This window comes from Lissotriton helveticus, chromosome 1_2, assembly GCF_964261635.1.
Source record: "Lissotriton helveticus chromosome 1_2, aLisHel1.1, whole genome shotgun sequence".
In the NCBI taxonomy this organism is placed as follows: Eukaryota; Metazoa; Chordata; class Amphibia; order Caudata; family Salamandridae; genus Lissotriton; species Lissotriton helveticus.
The window spans coordinates 110,842,559-110,864,094 of NC_136058.1; the positions used below are offsets into that span (position 1 = coordinate 110,842,559).

Genomic DNA, 21,536 nt, shown 5'->3' on the forward strand with positions numbered 1-21,536 from the left:
TTAGCTTTGACACCAACATATTTCTGGCACCTCAAATTAAATCTGGGGTTAACCTCTTAAATTAAATCTGTGCTTAATAGTTTTTTCTCGCAATTGAAAAGTTAGAACATCCCCGTTCTATTTTTTGCAGACTACCTCAATATTAGTGGAAGTAACTAATATTCCAGTCTAGACTCCTATAATGCCCTATTCGCAGACCTACCAGTAATCTTGATAGACCAGCTACAGTTAGGTCTCAATAGGGCAGTGTTCGATATTGAGTCGCTAGTTTACTGGGGTACGAGCCCGAGGCAAGCAAGAACCACAATCCTAATCAAGGTAAGAGGCAGGCAACCCTAAATTAGCCGTTGCTCACCATCTGGTTGCTTGACACGGAGCAGTCAGGCTTAACATTACAGGCAATGTTTAAAGTATTTGTGAAACACTTAAAACAGTGAAAACAACACCCAAAAAGATTCCACACCAGGTTATAAATTGAAGCTTAATTTAATAAATCAAATAAGAACAAAACAGCAAAAATCCAATAAGTAGAACTTGAGATGTGAATTTTTAAAGAATGAACTGTAAAAAAGCGCTTAGAAGCAATAAACGTGTATCTAAGTTTTCTGGTCGTGCCAGACTGGGACAAAGTGGAAAGTTCTGGCTGACCACAATGGGGCACGGGCCGGATACAGGGACCCAGTGAGGCCCGCTAAATGAAAGTACCTTAATTCTGGTTGTGTCTACAAAATTGCCGGGTGCAGCCAAAGTAATGCATTGGTTCCCATCCTGCAGCAGTGAGAGATGTGTTGTTTTTCTCCAAGCAAAGGCAGAGATGAATTGGTTCCCAAGGCGATGCGCTAGTTCTAAAGGCGATGAGTTGGTTTTGCTCCTGTAGCAGAGGATGCGTTGATTCTGAGGGTGATGTGCTTGTTCAGAAGGAGTTGCGCAGGATATGATCCATGCAAAAGAGGTGATGTGCTGGTTCCGAAGGGAATGCGTCATCTGCTCATGTAGCAGAGGATGTGTCAATTCCAAGGGGCATGCACTTGTTCCAAAGGTGATGCACTGGGTCTGATCCACCTAAAGGCGAAGATGCGCCGGTTCCAATCCACGCAATGGTGAAGATGTGCCGGTTCCAATGAGGATGCATGAGTTTGCTGAAGAAGCACCTTAGGCCTCACTTCCAAAGATTCAGGACTGAGATAAGATATTTTTTTATTTTGCTTGATTAATTAAAATCTTTGCAAATACATTACAAAAAGATTCCCATTGAACATAGATAAATACAATTTTCTTGCATGTTGGATATATCACTAGAAACATCTGCCTGCGGACCTGTGACGCTAGAAAGCTGTACATTCCAACCCTTAGACTGGATCCCGCATATGCCAGAACAGATAAGAACATATCTGCAAGGATAATTGAAGCACACATGCAACCAGCATCAACATCTCACTCATAGCCTAGGTACTGGCATTGGTTGGCTTCTACTAAAAAGTTTCGAAAATGAAACACTTGATAATTGCCTAATTATTCTCTCAGACGTGAAAAACAGCCATGTTATAGGCACATGGTAACTTTCAAAGCGATATGGAGACGAACATTTGCACCGGGTGTATAAACGCGTGCACTGCTCACAAACTCACATCTCCGAAGCAGCATGTCCGACGTCAGTCAAACGTTTGGTCTGTTCACTCTATCACGAAAATTCAACCAAAAAATCCGTGTGGTAAACTGTCGCTATTATGCGCTCGTGGGCTCGGCCTGATCACTATCTCTGCAATTTAAAAACAACAATCATGGAAAGACGACGGTTTCCCTGCACATGAATCGACAAGCCTCTGCTTGTGAAGGTGTCTTTGTGTTTAACCCTCCAATTTATCTTACACCATCATCAGCAGGTCAATGCGGAGTCACTTCCTCGTGACAGTTTAATTACACAGAAAGCCTAATCCAGACCGCGCATTCCTGGCGGCCCAAACCATTCCCCCTGACTTCAGAATGCACATCTGACAGCATCGGATGGCTTTTCCTAGTTCCTCGATTGGAATCTGTTCTGGGAGCTGGGGACTGCTGTCTCGCGCAGCCAGTAACATCTGCTAGCACCGGGCAGTCTGAGGCGGAAGAGTTCGAGTTTCCTGCGTTTAATTCTCGACTCCTCTAGACGCTGGTCGACGGGCGACCTCTCTGTTTGCAATACTGTCTTTCCTCGAAGCTGTGGTCAGATGTTAATGAAGTGAAGTGGCGTCATGGAATTTACAAGCGCCCTGGAAAACTTCCGCTCTACAGCACATCAAAATCGGATCTGAGAGAAAACTAGGGCTCAGCTGAATCAGGTATGTCTTTAATTTCACTTGTGCTTGTATCCGTGTTTTCCAAAAACAGGTGTGAATGCAAGGGGAACAGAACACTTTTCAGGTGTTTTAATGTTTCAGCAAGTTCTCACTTTAAAACCATAAGGTCGCGTTCCCACTGAGTTGCACGAATTGTCCACAACTCCTTGCGAGATTGGGGTACATTTTGGCAGGAGGAAAGAGCATGGAGATGAAAATTCTCCGTCCTTGGCTCTGCTTTTCACAGGCTCTGTTGTTTATTGTGTGCATGTGGTGGTGGTCTGTGCAGTTTGAGACTACGTCAAATATTTCCCATTAGAAAGACATTTTTTTACGGACCCGCGTACTGTTACACCTAGTAGTGTTATTGTTCTGATTTAATGTCCCTGATTTTACTTTACACAGATAACACCCATTCACCTTTAGGGGTTGTGGTAGTTAAATTGAGTAAAACCACCCGTTCCACAACCGTCATCCCACCACCCTTCAATAATTCTAGCTCTGTGATTCATCTGGGATTTGCAGGCATGTAGGCTCATCTAGCTAAAAGGCAAAATTAGCTGAAGATGTTGCACGTCGGGTGCCACTTAACAACAATGTTTCTCGTACATGTAAAAGTACCAGTGTCACACACGAAACCGGACAAAGTGAAATCTTTATTGTATGTTCCCATTCAGACAACATTGTCATAATATGCTAGTTAGTCTGTAAAGTCGTCCAAATCATGATTCGATGTTATTAAACTTTGCCAAGTCGTGTATCTCTTTTTACTATTTTTTTTAGCAGTTACTGTTGTGTGGGTTTTTTTTGGTTGTTAATACGATCGCCATGCTTTATTGTTTCGATTCGATTCGAAATATCTTTATTTCGGTAAAACTTTACCATAAAAGACGTTTGTCATACACATTAAAAACTAGTTCATTTAAAATGATTTGTACAGCAAAATATAAAATTAATAAAAGGATTTCTTAGCAAAGTCCCAATGTTCTGAAAATCAAGTCAGAGCCTTGAGGCATTTCCTTCTAATAGACCAAAGAGCGCCCAAGTACTTGGCCATAGCAAACACAATATGGTCCGAGAGATCAGTTTTTAAGACTCTGAAGGCGACCAGCCACTTCGCAAGTCCCAGATTCCTGCATAGGGGAGCGATCCAGTACCTTCGGATCTCTCGGTAGGCAGGACAGACAAAAAGGATGTGGAGTTCAGTTTCATCCATAGTACTACAAGCTGGACAAGTACTGCTTGCATCATCACTCCATTTGGATGTAAGAGTTCTAATGGGGAGAGACCCATGTCTCCACTGCAGGTATAGTTTCCTCAATATGGAGGGGTAAATTTTATCCAAAGTTGGTTCCATATTATAGTTGGCCTTGTAGGACAAAAAGGAAACTGTCAGAGTCCCGAGTTTTTGATGATTGAGTAACAAGGACAGTTTGCTGTCACGGTAAGAATTTGACTAGTTCCTTTTTAGAGAGGAGATGGCACGTGTTCAAAGGATCAGACCACATTGTTGAAAGGCGCAAGGCCTCCAATTCAAGTTTGATGGAATTAAGCCATTTAATTTTCCCAGCGCCTGGGATAGCAAGGACCTCCTGAAGTCCTTCTCGGTAACTGGCCAGTTCCGGAGTTGTCCATAGTCTACGCCAGAAGGCCAGTGGGCGTAGGGCCAAATCCTCATCGAGCGGACATAGGCCTAGGTCCATCCTGAGGGGGACGAGGGGAGTGCTCGGTGGTAGCCCAACAAGATTACGGATGAATTTATTTTCCACCTTCAAGAGCATTGATGTATTAGTGTGACCCCAAAGTTCGGATCCATAAATAACGGCCCCCTTAGCCTGAGATTTGTATATCTGTATTGGAGGGCCAATGGGCCTTATTGAGGATTTGTTGTTTGCCAAAAGTTTCATAATGCCCCCCGAGTGTTGGGTCAATTTGAGTGCTGCCTTCTCCAAGTGTGTGTTCCAAGTAAGTTTATCATTTAGCACAATGCCCAGATATTCGAAGGTTTTCACTCTTTCGAGCCTTATGTGTGCAATGCTTGGGCTAAAATGACATTTCCGTGGGGGGTTGAGGACCATGAATTTCGTTTTGATAGCGTTGATTTCTAATCCATGGGCCTCGCAGAAGTCCACAAAGCCGTTGAGGATGCGCTGAATGCCCGTTGCCGACTTAGATAGTAACAGTGTGTCGTCGGCAAACATAATGGCTGGTACCCTTTCAGCGGCTAGTTTTGGGGCATCAGAGTTGGATACCCCCGCTAAATGGGAGATTACCCCGTTGACATAGAGGCAGAACAGGGTTAGTGCAAGCACACAACCCTGCCTTACCCCCCTGCCAACGGGGAACCTCTCGGACATTGCACCCATCCTACCACATCTGACCTGGGCAAAGTTGGTGCTATGAAGGCGAATTATCATTTTCAGCAGGCCTTCCGGAACCCCCAATTTAGCAAGGGCCTCCCACAGCTTGTTCCTGGGGACCAGGTCGAACGCTGCCCTCAGGTCCACGAATACAGTGTAGAGGCTGCCACCCTCCAACTGCACCGTTTTCCAATGTATGAGGACAAGGCGAAAGACCTGGTCAATGGTGGAGACCTTTTCCCTAAAGCCTGCTTGGAAGGGGCTCAGGATGTTAAAATCCCTGATCCACTCGTGTAAGCGGTTTAGCAGTAGCTTAGAAAAGAGTTTTTGGGATACATCGATCAAGCTTTTAGGCCTGTAATTGGCCGGGAGGAGAGGGGACCCCTTTTTAAAGATTGGTACTATTTCAGCCCCCGGCCAGGTCGGAGGAATTGGCATGCCTTTCAGAATGGAATTGAATAGCACCCCGAGATAGGGAGCCCAGATTTTGGGTTCATGTTTATAGAGGTCGCCTGGAAGCCTGTCCAGGCCCGGCGCCTTGCCTACAGGCAGGGACGTGATTGCCATAGTAATTTCCTCTATACTAAAACCATCCATGCCAATTACACTAGTGCTAGTGGAGTGGTGCACTTCTGCAGGTTCGTTCATCACCTGGTCACTGCTATGTGGTTCATATAAATTTTTGAAATGATCCTCCCATACAGATGATGCTATATTGCCCTCAACTGCTGCAAGTGGTTCAGCCGAGCCGTGCCTAACGATCTGCCAGAAGGTTCGTGAGTCTCGGCTTGCAAGGGCAGCTGTTATTTTAGACCAGTTCCCCTCGTCCCAGTCTATTTTTGCAGCATGGAGGGCTGATTTATAAGCTAGACGTCTCTCCCTGATTACGTTTGAATTGTCTCGTGCTTTGAGTGATTTCAATAATGTAGATTTTGCTTCCCTACAGGAGGCATTGAACCAGGTGGCTCTTCTCTGCTTGGGCTTGTGAGGCCTGGCCACTGGGTTCAGCACCTCTGCAACATTAATGCATAGTTCGGAGTGAATATTACAGAGTTCAGAGAATTGTGCCGGCTTGCATGGAGGGGGAGTGGATACCCCTAAACTACCTGTAAGATTGATTTCAGATTCACTGACTGAGTGGTGCATACAACGCTCTACTTTTTCCAGGGCGGGGACGACTAGTGCATAGAGTCTCTCAATGTTACTATGGTTCTCCAGCAATTTGGCCCATTTAATTTTGCGCCTATTGCTGGATAACACAAGATCAGCCTGTGATACAGGATTGTTGTCGACCTTGTCTATTTGCCGGCCATCGATCTCAAATTTTAGTGAGAGCAAGTTGTGGTCACTGTCAAGTCTGGGGATAACTCGAAAGTCTTTGACTTTCCTCCACTTCCTAGTTGAAACCATTATGTAGTCAATCCGTGACTCATAGCCCAGCCTATTAAAGGTGTTTTTAGGCGGGATGTCGCCTTTAGTCCGGCCATTGCAAGCCCTCAGCGAGTGACTAAGCGTGAGGGACATTATTTGGGTTGCGAGTGGAGAACATACCCTGGTCACTGGATCTGTCAGGGTGGGGATGTTCCACAACTCGTCCTCTTCACTAGATATGCCCACCAGGTAGTCAGGAAGTGGTTCATATTGGTGATTAAAATCTCCACCTACAATTAGAGGGGAGCAGAAATTATGTGTGTCAAGGAACTGAGCTAGGTCCTCCACTGGTCCCGAGGTCGCTGCAACCCCCACTGGTCTTGAATATATGTTAATCAAAGTGACCTTCCCTCCACATGGCCAGTCAAGGGAGACACACTGGAAGTCACAAGAGTTGGTTTCCAGATGTGTGGCCCTACATCCCAAGTGGGACCCGACCCAGATCGAGAGCCCTCCTGAAGGTCGGCCCTTTCCTCCCCATTTTGCTTCAGTATCAAAGATAGCAAAACCCTGCCGAGAGTATTTTTCTCTTGCCCATGTCTCTTGTAGGAGACATACATCGTAGCCCTCAATAAGATCCCCCCAATCAGGCGTATCTACTTTATTGGATAGCCCCGCCACATTCCAGGAGAGAATAGAAATTACACCCGGAGCCTCTAATGTATTATTGGTGTCTGATATCTGCGAACTGACAAGTGCTGAAAATTTGCCATATTGATTAGGTGGAAGGACAACCACTGGGGCACTATTTAGTTTGGAGCTGTGTAATATTGGGGGGCAATCCTTAATCCTCCTATGGGGATCAGTGTTTAATGGCTTTGGTGTGCGGGTGTCGTGCCAACCTGGCCCTGCTCTAAATTTGTGAGCCTTTGGATGATTTGATGTTGGTAGAAGAGTTTTGCCACCCGTGTGTGCGTTTGATACAATGTGGATGCTTTATTGTAGATGTTGCTTAGTGCTGCATATCTTTAGCTTTTTGATAAATGTCAGAGTTTTCAACATTATTTCTTGTTTTGTCTGAAAGTGACCTGCATGGGCAATGCCATGCTTTTGGGAAACATTTGGAATTTCCATCATCATTATGGTCCCTCCTTTCCAAGAATCATGCCAGGCAGACGTGTATCATGTGACCCCTTCAGTCAGTCCTACCTTTTTTAAGCAAAGAGGTTGCATTCTGATACTTGTAGTTTTTAGGCCTTGATTGCCACATAGCGTAAACTGCTTGGTTGCTAAACACCTTTTATGGACTATACCAAAACGTAACAGTGGGTTTAGAGCCTGCTCGTTACTTTCATTGGTTTGGTTTATTGTCTCTCCTCTTTCAGTGCTTCTTCTGTTGCTTTCCTTCATGTTCTTGTGTTTGTCCTTTCCCTGGCTCATATCTTTGCCATTCTTTTGATGGGCTGACATATCCTTCCACTGCTCTTATTTAGGGATCTTTTTTCTTTGGCTTTTAACATGTCACGAGAATGTGTGTTCTCCGTTCGCTCCTTGATATGCTGTTTCCCTCCTCACACTTCGTATTGCTTCCCCTCAATCTACCTCCTCTCTCCCTCATGTGCTGCTTTCCCATTAGACGTCTGGCCTTACCTCACATGCTAAAACACACGGAAGGTACAGAAGGTCTCAGAAATACAGAGGGAGAGAGAAGAAAATAGCAAATCTCTCTATTGGGACCTAATAGTGTCCTCTTTACATGCCCAGAATACACAGTTAATCTGGAAACAGCCAAGAAAACAAAAACAAGAGAAGATACACAAGGAGAGGAAAAAGATACCCATCAGCCCACTCATAAGTGGAATCTCGTCATCTGGGTATATGTTGGTAAATGGTGTCCTCTAGGGTCTGCCTTGGAAACAATCCATAGGACTGCCTAGTGATGGACCCAGAACATTTCACCAACAGATGACAGTATATGAGCGGGAGGGGTTGAGGTTGCAGTGCTCAAAGAAAAGGAAGAAGAAAAGGAAAATAATCCAAGTGATTCTAAAAATACCTACGATGATGTCATGAAATACTTTATTAGGGCTGACCATCAAAGTGGTATGGTTAAAAACAGTATGCTGATAGCATGTAAGGAATTGCTACCCACCAATGTTGTTATTCGGTCAACATGTTTCAGCCTCAAGGGCTTTCGTCAGGACCTATGGTGCTACTGCAACACTTACTTAAGTGATGTGAAAGTGGGATCTACATCTGCTTTCCAAACTGAAAAGAGTGTATCTTCTCCCTTATTGTGGGGAGAGAAAACCTCACCTCACCTGGCCACTGCTCAGGAAGAAAGGGAGGCCACGCACTCTCCGTCGTTGCCTCGGAGTGAAAACTCTCCCTCTGTATTTCTGAGACCTTCTGTACCTTCCGTGTGTTTTAGTGTCTAGTTGGGGGACTAGGTACCAGTAGGTCTATAATAATTTTTTCCCCTCGGACCCCCCCTTAACCGTTTATCTCTCTTACCTCACATGCTCCTTGTAGCTCCATTCTCCCATACCCCAGCTTTTCTCTTTTTATTTTTAACCTCCTCTTATGGCCTAATGATCACTCGATGCTGCCCCTCTGCTTCACCCATATGCCCACCACACCTGCATCTTTGTTGCTCCCCCACCTCTCAAGGTGCAAAACATTATTTTATTTGATTCCTTTTTCTGGAGGGCCTGACAGCTCCCATTAGCTGCCTGACCAATTCACTTTAACAAATGCTTTTTTGCACAACTTTAAATGATTTTTCATTTATTTCTTCAGGTGACATCTGCCATCTTGGATTGGTAAATAAAAAACAAAAGTGGGCATTGCCATTGATTAGGCGTACACATACGTGGTTATGAGCGCCTACTGAATGACATGCATGACATCATGATGCATATGAGCTCATTTGCACAATACTTCATTGTGCACATTTTTCTTTCTTTTTTATTTCTTGCCTACCTAAAATGTTTTTTGTGCTTGGGGCAAAAGCCTATTCTGGACTATACCAAAAGCTTACTGTGCACTTTAGCCCAATTTATTGCTCACTTATTTGTTTGCTTTTTAATCCATAGCTTTCCTTGGTCTTCTTGTGTGCCTTCCCTGGAACATAGTCTCTTTGCCATCCCTTTTATTGTGTGACTTGTATCTAGGGCATCACTTTTTTCTTTTTCTTTCAGCACTTCATGAGTGTGCATGTGTTTTCCAGCTCTGTTCCCTCCCCCCAAACATCACCCACTCCCCCCACACTCCATGTTGCTCCCTCATCCCAAGCACGTTCATTGCTTTTACTACTGCTCCCTATTATTTTATTTTTGGGCCTTCTCAGACCAATCCTCAAACTCATTTGTTTCTCCCTTGCCCCTGCCTACTTGCAAGTTCTTTCCGCTTTTCTTCTCCCCCACCCACTCCTCCGTTCCCCCTATGTTGCAGTCCTTGTACAGTTTTTACTGTATGCGCTGTTCACTCTGCAAGACTGCTGTAGTAGATTATGGTTTAGAAGCCGCGCCCACTCTCCGTCCATATTTTTCATTGGCTTGTGTCATTGTCTTTCATAAATGCTGAATTTGAATTCATTAATAAGCTTGTTAGTCCCTCCTTAGTACGGTCTTGTCTTCATTTGGAACCTCCTATGGCTACTGGCCCCTTTACTTGGTTGTATATTCCTATTTTCTTTATTGAGCTTCTCCTACGTTAGGCACAACAACGTGTTTTGTTTACATTCAGCGGGCTAAGCCCGCTTTCATTTTCAAAGCAGCAGGGACAATGGTGGCTACTTGTTTGTAATGCCATTGGATCTCGCATTTAAATGTCATTGTCAATATTGTTTCACACCAGTGGTCGCTTTGGTAATAAATTGATAGCAGCCCAGACACCCAGTCTGGGGCATCCGTGGAAGAGCCAGGGGTGGTCCGCTCAAGATGGGGTTCCGCTGTAAGAGTGTGTGTGGGGGGTAGCTGTTTGCTGGGCGGCTAGGGAAGGGGGTGGGGGCCTACTGCACACAAGAGCTGATGTTGCTGCCAGCCCAGAAGGGCACCCACTGTACAAGGGGGGGGGGGGCTGTTGGTCCTGACAGCCGAGTGGGCCATCCTTACAAGAACCAGGGGTAGTACTGCCAGCTTAGGGGGCATTCGCCGCAGAGGCAGAAGTGTGCCAGCCCAGGGGGCGCGACCGCCGCAGGGCCGGGAGCACTGCCAGCCGGTGGCCAATGGGAGGAGTGTCTCCAGTGCTAATTAAGGGAAGTAGGGGAAGGTATAGGCAGAAGAGGGCACCCACACTTTGCAGCACCACGGATCATGCAGCGCAACGGGTGCTCAGTCCGGGGAGGGTGGGAGGCGTTGCAGAGCCACAGATGCTGCAGGTCCACAAAGGCATCCTCCGCAGTGGCAGGGGGGTTGCCACCAAGGAACAGGGAGGTGAGAACCCCGATTAAAGGAAGCATGATGTCGTTGAGGCTGAGAGGCATAGATAGCGTAGGCCGAGGAGGGTGCAGGCCAGGGGTACCCACTGCAGAGCCAAGGATGGTGCAGACCGAGGAACCACCGGTTGCAGGGTGGGAGGGGCTGCCAGCCGGGTTGGTGGTGACTCGGGAAGTAAGGAGGATAATGCAGCAGGAGTTGGGCATCCCCTTCATAACCAGGGATGGTGCCAGTTGAGGTGTAGATGAGGGTCCACCTCAAAGTAAGTGATGGTGCGGCCAAGAGTGCCAATCGAGGGGTACCAGGTGCAGAATGAGATGGTACTAAGGGAAGGGAGCAGCCAGTGCAGAGGGATGGGGTAACCTGCCTTGAAACAAGAGATGGTGGCATCTGTTGCACAACCAGAGATGCTTAGAGTCAAGTATAGTGCCAACAGAGGAGGGCATAGAAGTGGGCACTGTCTGCAGGCTGAAGGGGAGACTTTCCCAGCGCACTGTATGGTGCAAACGGATGTATGATGTTACAACGCATGCTTTTACCACGCATGCTGTTACAACGCGGTTTTTACAACGTATACCATTACAACGCATAGCGCTTTGGGGTGCTGGATAGTGAATAGTTTAATTTACTATTTCAACTCCAGTCCCCGTGGACACTAGGGAAGGTTTTGGATAGTAAATTAAATCTATTCCCTATCCTAGAGCGCCCCCCAGCGCAATGCGTTGTAATGGTTTTCGTTGGAAAACCTGCGTTGTAATAGCACTGCGTGTTAAAAGTTGCGTTGTAAAGGATGTTTCCCGGTGCAAACATGCTTGGAGCAACTTAGAATGTATTATCCTCTTTGGGCTCATTCAAGCACTGGTGGTGTCCAACAATATTGCATTAGATGTTAAATCTTAAGAAAGAGGACACTCAGTAGAAGCCAAGAGCTCAAGCTGCCCGGTGTCTGTCAGCCAAACAGTACAAAAGAAAGCAAGAACAAGTAACAATAAAGCCATTCCTTTTCAGATCGAGCCTGGGCAACGCATGCGCTGCTCTGCGAGGCATGCTGTATTCAGGTATGGACATGACGCTCCGCCCATCTTTTTAGTTGGCTCCTGTTACTGTCCTTTCTAAATGGTTGCTTCTGATTCGTTAATAGGCTTGTTAGTCCCTTCTTAGCATTGCCTTGTCTGCATTTGTAACCTCCCATGAGGACTGGACCTTTTACTTGTTGTGTTACACGGTCTGTTTTATCTACAGTCTGTGAGCACTATTTTCTTTAATGTCTTTAAGCTACCTGCTGTTTCAGGCACGACGGGCTCTCCCTAACCTACCCTGTTTTCATGACAGCGCGTCACCGATCATGGACGCTGCGCTTTATCTTTCAATAATGCTCCCTGCACAGCACAGCACTTCTGCATGCACTATGCTGATTACAAAAAATAGTTTTTTTTGTAAAAGTGCCCCATATGGCTCTTTCACTTTAATGGCGACCACACCTTTCTTCAGATGAGCAGTGTCTAAAGAAAGGGGTGTGAGCACCATTAAACTCAAAGTGTGGCATGGGGCGCTTTAAAAAAAAAAAAATTACAACTTAAACAGATGCCTTTTTTTTTTGAAAAAGCTCCCCATACCGCGCTTTCACTTTAATGGGGTCCTCGCACCTTTCTGAAGACAAGCCCCATCTAAAGAAAGAACAGAAAACATGTGCAACTCCCTGTAATTGAAAACACCATATATTTTATTTCAAAATGGTGAGACCGTTATTTAAACACGTCATGTCATTTTAGGGATAGGTTTCTCCAAGGGGTAGAGAGCGTGCAAAAAAGAGAAACGTGCTCAATTAAAATGTGGTAAGAAAGGGAACTCAAAGTACATGACATAGGAGAGAGCAAATTAGACAATTTATATTCAATAGGACCGGTTGTAATTCACCGTCCTATGAAGCCTGGCCATGGTCCATTCATATGCAGTTTTTTACAAAGTTTTGATATACATAGAATGTATCGGTCGTATAGCACGTGGGGGGTAGAGGATCCAGGCCCTTAGCTGGGTGGGGTGTTCTTCGACATTTCGATCCGTCTTACAGCCATCAGGTAGTTAAAGCCTTGGCTGTGCGGATCTTCATCAGGACTGGGTGGGGCAACCTTATAGGATGTGGGGCCTAATCACACACCCACTGATCGTGTCAAGATTGGGCTCTAAGTCACGCTAGTGAAGTCGTGGCTTGGTCAGTTGCACAGTCACTGTAATACTTAGTAGAATCGGGGTCAGTCAAGAAGGTTGGAGAAAGGTATTCAATATGTTCGCCAGACGAAATAAATCATTGCTTGTCAGGGAATTAATCCGGGATGATCCGCCGACTGTCACATCAAAGCCGCAGCTAGCTGGTAACACAGTCCTGTCCTGATGAAGATCCGCACAGCCAAGGCTTTAACTACCTGATGGCTATAAGACGGATCGAAACGTCTACGAACACCCCACCCAGCTAAGGGCCTGGACCCTCTACCCCCCACGTTCTATACATACCATACATTCTATGTATATCAAAACTTTGTAAAAAACTGCATATGAATGGACCTTGGCCAGGCTTCGTAGGACGGTGAATTACAACCGGTCCTTTTGAATATAAATTGTCTAATTTGCTCTCTCCTATGTCACCTGCTTTGAGTTCCCTTTCTTACCACATTTCATTTGAGCACTTTTCTCTTTTTTGCACGCTCTTAACCCTTGGAGCAACCTATCCCTAAAATGACATGACGTGTTTAAATAACGATCTCACCATTTTGAAATAAAATATATGGTGTTTTCAATTACAGGGAGTTGCACATGTTTTCTGTTCTTTCTTTACAAATGATGTATTGAGTACCAAAGAGCTGTCACATTTAATTCTAATAGCTCTGGAAATAGTTTATGAATATATCTACAAGGGAGTTGATTTTTCTCTTTCTAAATACAGGTCAAGGACCATTGTTTTTTGTATTAAATTGTACCCAGGTCCCTGACCACGATTGGGCTACCCCATTTTTAGGTCTCGCCTTTTCCATTCCGCGAATTCTAGTGGTCAAAATACTCGTCAAACTATGGCTTTTTCGGTGTGGTTTTCTTCGAGTTCACGTGGCCACAGGCACGCGCTTTTGGGCCATAAACTTTTTTTTCACAAGCTTTTGTTGTTTTTCATTGGCTCTTCACTTTGTCCACGCCTCATTGAAGCTGCTCCCTCCGCCCACCTTCTCTCTGTCCTGCGCGTGCCTCTTGCTTATCTCACCGTAGCACGACAACATTCAGACGTGCACTCTTTCTAAGCATACCCCCCCTGCCTTTAACTCGCGGAAACACGCACACTAAACACAAACAGCCCACAGACTCTCTCCCATTCACGCACGGCAACACGCACACGTCGACAACATTCAGACGTGCACTCTTTGCAAGCATACCCCCCCTGCATTTAACTTGCGGAAACACGCACACTAAACACAAACAGCCCACAGACTCTCTCCCATTCACTCACGGCAACACGCACTCGTCGACAACATTCAGACGTGCACTCTTTCCAAGCATACCCCCCTGCTTTTCACTCGCGGAAACACGCACACCAAACACAAACAGCCTACAGACTCTCTCCCATTCACTCACGGCAATACGCACACCAAACACAAACAGCCCACAGGGAGCATAAGACCAGCACACGTGGTAGTAATGAAAACTATACAGAGTCCAGCCGCTGCGCACCAAATTCGATCTTTTGGGACTCACATGTAGCTTACGTTACGAGCAAGATGGCTACCGGTGTTCATCCAGCCTATCAGTGCCACGCATCGAAAGCCCCCGTGTCCCTATTACCCAGAAGCCCTGCACCATAGAGAGACACAGGACAGCTGGCACTCTCCTAGATGTCCATGCTCTACAAATCGGGACACTAACGATAAATGTATTTTTGGTCAGAGGAGTTAAAACACCCTTTTGTGTCTGCACATTGAAGCTGCTCCCTCCGCCCACCTTCTCTCTGTCCTGCGCGTGCCTCTTGCTTATCTCACCGTAGCACAACAACATTCAGACGTTCACTCTTTCCAAGCATACCCCCCCTGCCTTTAACTGGCGGAAACACGCACACTAAACACAAACAGCCCACAGACTCTCTCCCATTCACGCACGGCAACACGCACACGTCAACAACATTCAGACGTGCACTGTTTCCAAGCATACCCCCCGCCTTTAACTCGCGGAAACACGCACACTAAACACAAACAGACCACAGACTCTCTCCCATTCACGCACAGCAACACACACACGTCGACATCATTCAGACGTGCACTCTTTCCAAGCATACCCCCCCTGCCTTTAACTCGCGGAAACACGCACACTAAACACAAACAGCCCACAGACTCTCTCCCATTCACGCCCGGCAACAGGCACACGTCGACAACATTCAGACGTGCACTCTTTCCAAGCATACCCCCCCTGCTTTTCACTTGCGGACACACGCACACCAAACACAAACAGCCTACAGACCCATTCCCATTCACGCACGGCAACACGCACACCAAACACAAACAGCCCACAGGGAGCATAAGACCAGCACACGTGGTAGTAATGAAAACTATACAGAGTCCAGCCGCTGTGCACCAAATTCGATCTTTTGGGACTCACATGTAGCTTACGTTACGAGCAAGATGGCTACCGGCGTTCATCCAGCCTATCAGTGCCACGCATCGAAAGCCCCCGTGTCCCTATTACCCAGAAGCCCTGCACCATAGAGAGACACAGGACAGCTGGCACTCTCCTAGATGTCCATGCTCTACAAATCGGGACACTAACGATAAATGTATTTTTGGTCAGAGGAGTTAAAACACCCTTTTGTGTCTGCAAATAAATCATCATTATGGGACAGAAATAACAAGGAACACCAATCCATGCAGTTATTCAAGGACAGAGGTCTGAGGATAACTAGCACCAAGACAGGTAATAGACTGTGACCGGCACAACTGCAAAAATTATTCACGCACGGCAACACGCACACGTCGACAACATTCAGAGGTGCACTCTTTCCAAGCATACCCCCCCTGCCTTTAACTCGCGGAAACACGCACGCTAAACACAAACAGCCCACAGACTCTCTCCCATTCACGCACGGCAACACGCACACGTCGACAACATTCAGACGTGCACTCTTTCCAAGCATACCCCCCTGCCTTTTACTCGTGGAAACACGCACACCAAACACAAACAGCTCATAGACTCTCTCTCTCCCATTCACGCAAGGCAACACGCACACGTCGACAACATTCCGACGTGCACTCTTTCCAAGCATACCCCCCTGCCTTTCACTCGTGGAAACACGCACACCAAACACAAACAGCCCATAGACTCTCTCTCTCCTATTCACGCACGGCAACACGCACACGTCGACAACATTCCGACGTGCACTCTTTCCAAGCATACCCCCCCTGCCTTTCACTCGTGGAAACACGCACAGCAAACACAAACAGCCCACAGACTCTCTCCCATTCACGCACGGCAACACGCACACCAAACTCAAACAGCCCACAGACTCTCTCTCCCACCCCCCCACACTCCCAGTCTCTCTCCCATTCACGCACGGCAACACGCACACCATAGCTTCTCTCTCATTCATCTGCACGTTCTCCCCCCCACTCCCAGACTCTCTCCCATTCACGCACGGCAACACTCACACCATAGCTTCTCTCTCATTCATCTGCACGTTCTCCCACCCCCCTTCTACTTTTATGCCCGCTTTTCTCTCAAAACATTTTAAAACACAACCAACAGCCCACAGACTCTTTCACATTCACGCACACCATCTGCTTTTTCCTTCTACCCTCTCTAAGGTCCAGCGCGCGCCTTTTGCTGAACCCACCCCTACCTCTGTAGCACAACAACATTCAGACGTGCACTCTTTCCAAGCATACCAATTCCTGCCTTTCAACTCGCGGCAACACGCACACGTACTTCTCTCTCATTCATCTGCCCGTTTCCCCCCCCATCTCTAGCATGACAACATTCAGCTGTAGTAATTGAGTACGGTAAAATTAGCAAAGCACCAAAAGACACATTTTTTACGAATTTCCTTTGTTTTCCAACACTTTACATTCTCTAACAAATCTAAAACATGGAGAACATCTCTTTTTTGCAATTTTTAGGCGATACTTACTTAGGGTAAAAATACAAGGATACTGCAGTTGGTTAATCTCAGTTGTAAAGATTCTAATCTGTTGTCGGACATCCGCTGTGAAATGTAAATGTGGTGCGAAAATGCAGACCACTGCCTCTCTCACATTCAGTTGCACGTTCTTCTACTCCCCACACCCCCTCCCTCTCATGCGCGCTCTACGCTCTCCTTTTTTTTTTCTCGAAACTCAAGTGAGGCCACAGACTTGCTACATAACTTGCGTTCTATTTCTTAATTTTAAAGTGACAGAAGACTTACTCACTCTGGCCTCTGCAACACAACCTTATTACTTAACACTAGTAAGCACAAACACTGTATCCAACACAGCCTAACTCACCACCAGCACAAACCACAAATAACTGCTTTTGAATTTGATGAAAAATAAAAACATATTTTACGAATCATCTTATTTTAACTAAACCTTTACGTTACTTAGCATTTGTGCAACATGTTCTGCTAAACATCTCATTTGCGGAATGCTTTTTAGTACTTTGGAATTCTTAACATTTTGAAACAAAGAGTAACATAGTAAGTCTGCTATAGTGGTGGCCATTTTTTTTGGGGGGGGGGGGCGAGAGCAACAAAAAACGTCTGGGGCCTAACCACCCCAGGAGACTGGAGTGCTTTAATCTCAGTCGTAAAGATTCTAATCTGTTGTTGGCCATCCAGTGTGAAATGCAAATATAAACTAAAGGGAACGAAACTCGCCTTCTCACCAAATACCCTAAAATACAAGGGAACCAACTTTAGAAACACTGTGAAAACCACCACGTTTTTTTACACAAACTATTACATGCAGGTAAAATGCTATTTTTTTATTCTTACGTTTGTTAGTGCAAAGTTACACACCAGACACGCATAACACCAGCCGTCAGTGCCTGCTTAGGCCATGCACACACACCAACACTGTAAATGCCTAGAAATTTTAAGTGTGCGGATTAAGAAAAATACCACATTTAGTATGACACAAAAATGAGTACTAGGATTACGCGAAACAATTTTGTATTTGTATATTTGTGGTGCGAGTGCTCCTTTAACACTTACTCACACTTTTTATCGCCAGGTTTTGCAAACCTCAATAGTGAACACAAATTGCAAATATTGTGGAACTCTACACAGCGCTCACTCACACTGCACACAGGCCTCACTCAGTGCACACAGCCCTCACTCACACTGCACAAAGTCTTCGATCGCACTGCATACAGGCCTCGCTCAGTGCATACTGTGTCACTCAGTGCACACAGCCCTAACTCACAGTGCACACATTCCTCACTCGCACTGCACAAAGGCCTCACTCGCACTGCACACATGCCTCACTCAGTGCATACAGTACATACTTAGTGCACACAGCCCTAACTCACAGTGCACACAGCCCTCACTCACATTGCATAAAGGCCTCACTCGCAGTGCCCACAGCCCTCACTTACACTACACACAGCCTGTGCTAATCTGCAGCTCTCATCAACCACACCTCCTTTTCTCTTCTCTTCTCCCTAGCTGATCTGCTGCTCTTTTCCACCCGCATTCTTCTCTAGCTCCCTGTTCTCTTTTCTTCTCCTGTGCTGATCTGCTGCTCGCTTCCACCCCACCTCCTTCTCTAACTCCCTTTCCACTTTTTTTCTCACTATGCTGATCTGCTGCTCTCTTCCACCCCGCTTCCTTCTTTAACTCCATGTTCTATTCTCCTGTGATGATATGCTGCTCTATTAAACCACACTTCCTTCTTTAACTCCCTGTTCTCTTCTCTTCTCCTGTGCTCATCTACCTCATTCTATCTATCTATCGCCCTCACTCTATCTATCGCCGTCACTCTATTTATCTATGTATCGCCCTGAATACATCTTTAGCACTCGATCTATATATCGCAACACCACAGCATCACTCAAAGGCACCACAGCATCACTCAAAGGCACCACAACATCACTATGCGCTACCACAGCATCAATGAACGCCACAGCATCACTCATCGCAACAACAACATCTATCCGCACCACCACAGCATCAATCCATGCAAAAATTCAACAACAACTATTTATAAAATCTTCCCTCAATGTTTCAAACTTTATTACAAATGCCACAATTTTTTTTTAAGATTTCACTTCTAATCTTAGATATTCTTCACCAAAAAAAAACACTGAACATAATATTCACAAAAGGTATTTAGGAAAGTTTACAATATTGCCATTATATATTATAAATAACTTTTATTTCAATATTAAATAAATAACAAAAAAAAGACATTTATATTAGTAAGATATATACATCTAAGTCACGTAAATACAAAACATGTGGCATTACAAATGCTATAAGTGTCACATTTGCTAAAGTTAAAAGTATTGGCATTCTAAATCACAAAACATAAATATAAAATGTCATTTACAAAACCAATAGCTCCAACTGTCCTACTGCGAGACCTATTGGCAACGTCAGTGCTTGTTTGTAATGGCATCTAAAGAAAGGGCATGGCCGCCATTAAAGTGAAGGTGCAGCATCGGGCGCTTTTACAAACAATCATTTGGAATGCAATAGGTCTTGCATTCGAGATACTTTAAGATATTGGCATTATAAATGACAAAACCTTTTATTTATTTTTTAAAAACCAAAACATAAATAAAAGGTATTGTCATTTACAATGCCAATAGCTCAGACATGCTTAAATGCGAGACCTATTGCATTGCAAATGCTTGTATTTGGAGGGTTCTTGAAGCCAATTGCTGCTGGGGAATTCTGACTTACAAAAAGAGCTTTTGCGCTAGTCAAATTACATTCTTTAAAAACATTTTACTGATTATTCTTGGGTCATAAATGTAAACAAAAAAGGTGTGCGCACACATATATCATCATGCATGTGCGTGTCTATGTAGGTATGTGGTTCTGCATAAGCCCTTAGGTCTACAGTGTCTTGTGAACGTGTGATTTCTTTTTAGGTTGAAGCATGCCAGACAGCACAGTTGTCTGGTTTGCTAACCCCTTCTTGGGGACATTTTGAAAGCTTCTCTGGGAATAGAGGGGGGAGAGGGGTTGGCCTAACGGCTAAGGCGCTCGACCTCGGACCTGGGGAACTTGGTTCGAGTCTCGGTAACGACGCCAAAAACCCCCTGTGATTCTGGGCAAATCACATAATCTCCCCGTGCCTAAAAATGAAAGTGTGTCCTCATCTAACGTAACTGGTGCTATGTAAAGCGCTCTGATAACTGATTCGGTTCGGTTCTAGTTCGCGCTATATAAAACTCTGCAAAAAAAAAAAATGCATTCCGCCCATTTCTTACCATTGGCTTTGTGTTCTGTAACACACATTTGCTTGCTTACTATTTGCTGCCTTTATTTGTTTCAGGCCATCCAGCTTGAATTCGCCCCTCTTGTGGAGCATAGCCTATTTACTGTATTCTTCCTTGAATGCTCACTATGTAAACAAGCCTTTAAATCTTGTTTTTATATTGTCACATTTGCTATGCTTTCAAAGACAAAGGTCAAAAGTCAGTCTCTGTCTTCCGATGGAGCCTGGTGTTTACTTTTCTTTCTCTGACTTCGAAGTGCAAGGATTTAGGTGACAGTCATGCTGCAAAAGGAAAGGCTTTTTTTCTAGTACACAACAAAAGTTAAATGTCTGTATATGAACCATGCAGATATTTCAGAATTAGGAAAGTAGAAATGAAGCAATTTCTTTTTGTAATTCTTAAGTGTGGTGCAAACAAATATTGTAATGCGATCAAAACAATACTAACAAATCGTTGCCTACTTTTCTGAGCTATCACCATTTGTACGCTTAAAACATTTCATTAACATACACTAGGTGATGACATTTCCACACTTTATAATAATCTGTGTACCTCTGCCTGTTTGTGGATTGACTGGTTTTGAAGTGACAGAGGCTCAGTATGTGCATTCACTGTAGGGAGCCATTGGGGGGGGGAGGGGGGTTAAGGTATGCCTGGCCCTTCCTGGATAACTTGGAGCTGAGCTGAATGGTACTTGGCTGCATTTAGAGTAGTGGGAGGAGATTTATTTGCACCTGAGTAGGGCCTGTCTCCCTTGCACAAGGCTGTCTCCCCCCCCTGTGGTGACACTTCACCGGACTCAAGAGGAACCTTTGCCAAGGAGAAGAGCTGAAGAGCTGTGAGGAGGAGTACTGCATCTTTTCTGTGTGGGGTTGGCCTGCAGTTGCTGGTACTGCCCAAGAGGGGACAAAGACTGGAACATTGCTTTGAACCTGCTTGAAGATATCCTAGGGCCTGCGTGTGCTGGCCTCCTGTTCTTACGTATCAGGGACACAAAGACTTTACCCCAAGCTCCTCTGAACTCTGCTGCTGAGAATTCTGACCTGCCAGGAGGTGCCTAATCCAGTTGTGGGCCTCTGGAGGTTGTTCCTGCTGTTGGGAACTGGAGGAAACCCAAAGAACCGAAGAAATCGATACATCACTCTTCTTGTGGCTGTTTTTCCGATGCAGCATCGATGAGCGAGAAGAATCTCCACGGATCGCCACGCCACTGCCGAACTGCCACAGCACCCGTCGCGGCTGCAAGAACCTGCACATTGTGAGGATCACAGCTGAAGAAATTGATGCAGCCGTCGATCTCCGATGCATCCCAGATTTCCATGCATCGTACCTGTGTTGAGATTTTTCCCGAGAATTTTCCCGAACCATCACCCACGGACCAGAATCGTCTTGGACTCGATGCATCACTTCCCCCTACAGTCCAGATTCAATGCATAACTTCTCCTGCGTGCAGCAGAACTGTTGCATTGTCTCAGGAACTGACGCATCTCTTTGTTTCTCGTTGCTTCCCATCTCTGCGGCTGTTTGGCCTTGTGAATTTTTACGCATCTACAGGTACTTTGTGAGAAATCACAAATCCATAGTTTCCTATTGATCAAGTT

General features: G+C 45.5%; 1 protein-coding gene across 1 annotated transcript in view; it reads left to right on the plus strand.

Moving 5' to 3' along the window:
• Positions 1-567: 567 nt before the first annotated feature.
• The window catches only part of LOC144798715 (FRAS1-related extracellular matrix protein 1-like), a 1,110,445-nt gene continuing 1,089,476 nt past the window's right edge, over positions 568-21,536 (plus strand). Inside the window, exon 1 of the mRNA XM_078669731.1 lies at positions 568-2,318. The gene's annotated coding sequence lies outside the window, so the exon portion shown is untranslated. The remainder of the gene's footprint in view (positions 2,319-21,536) is intronic.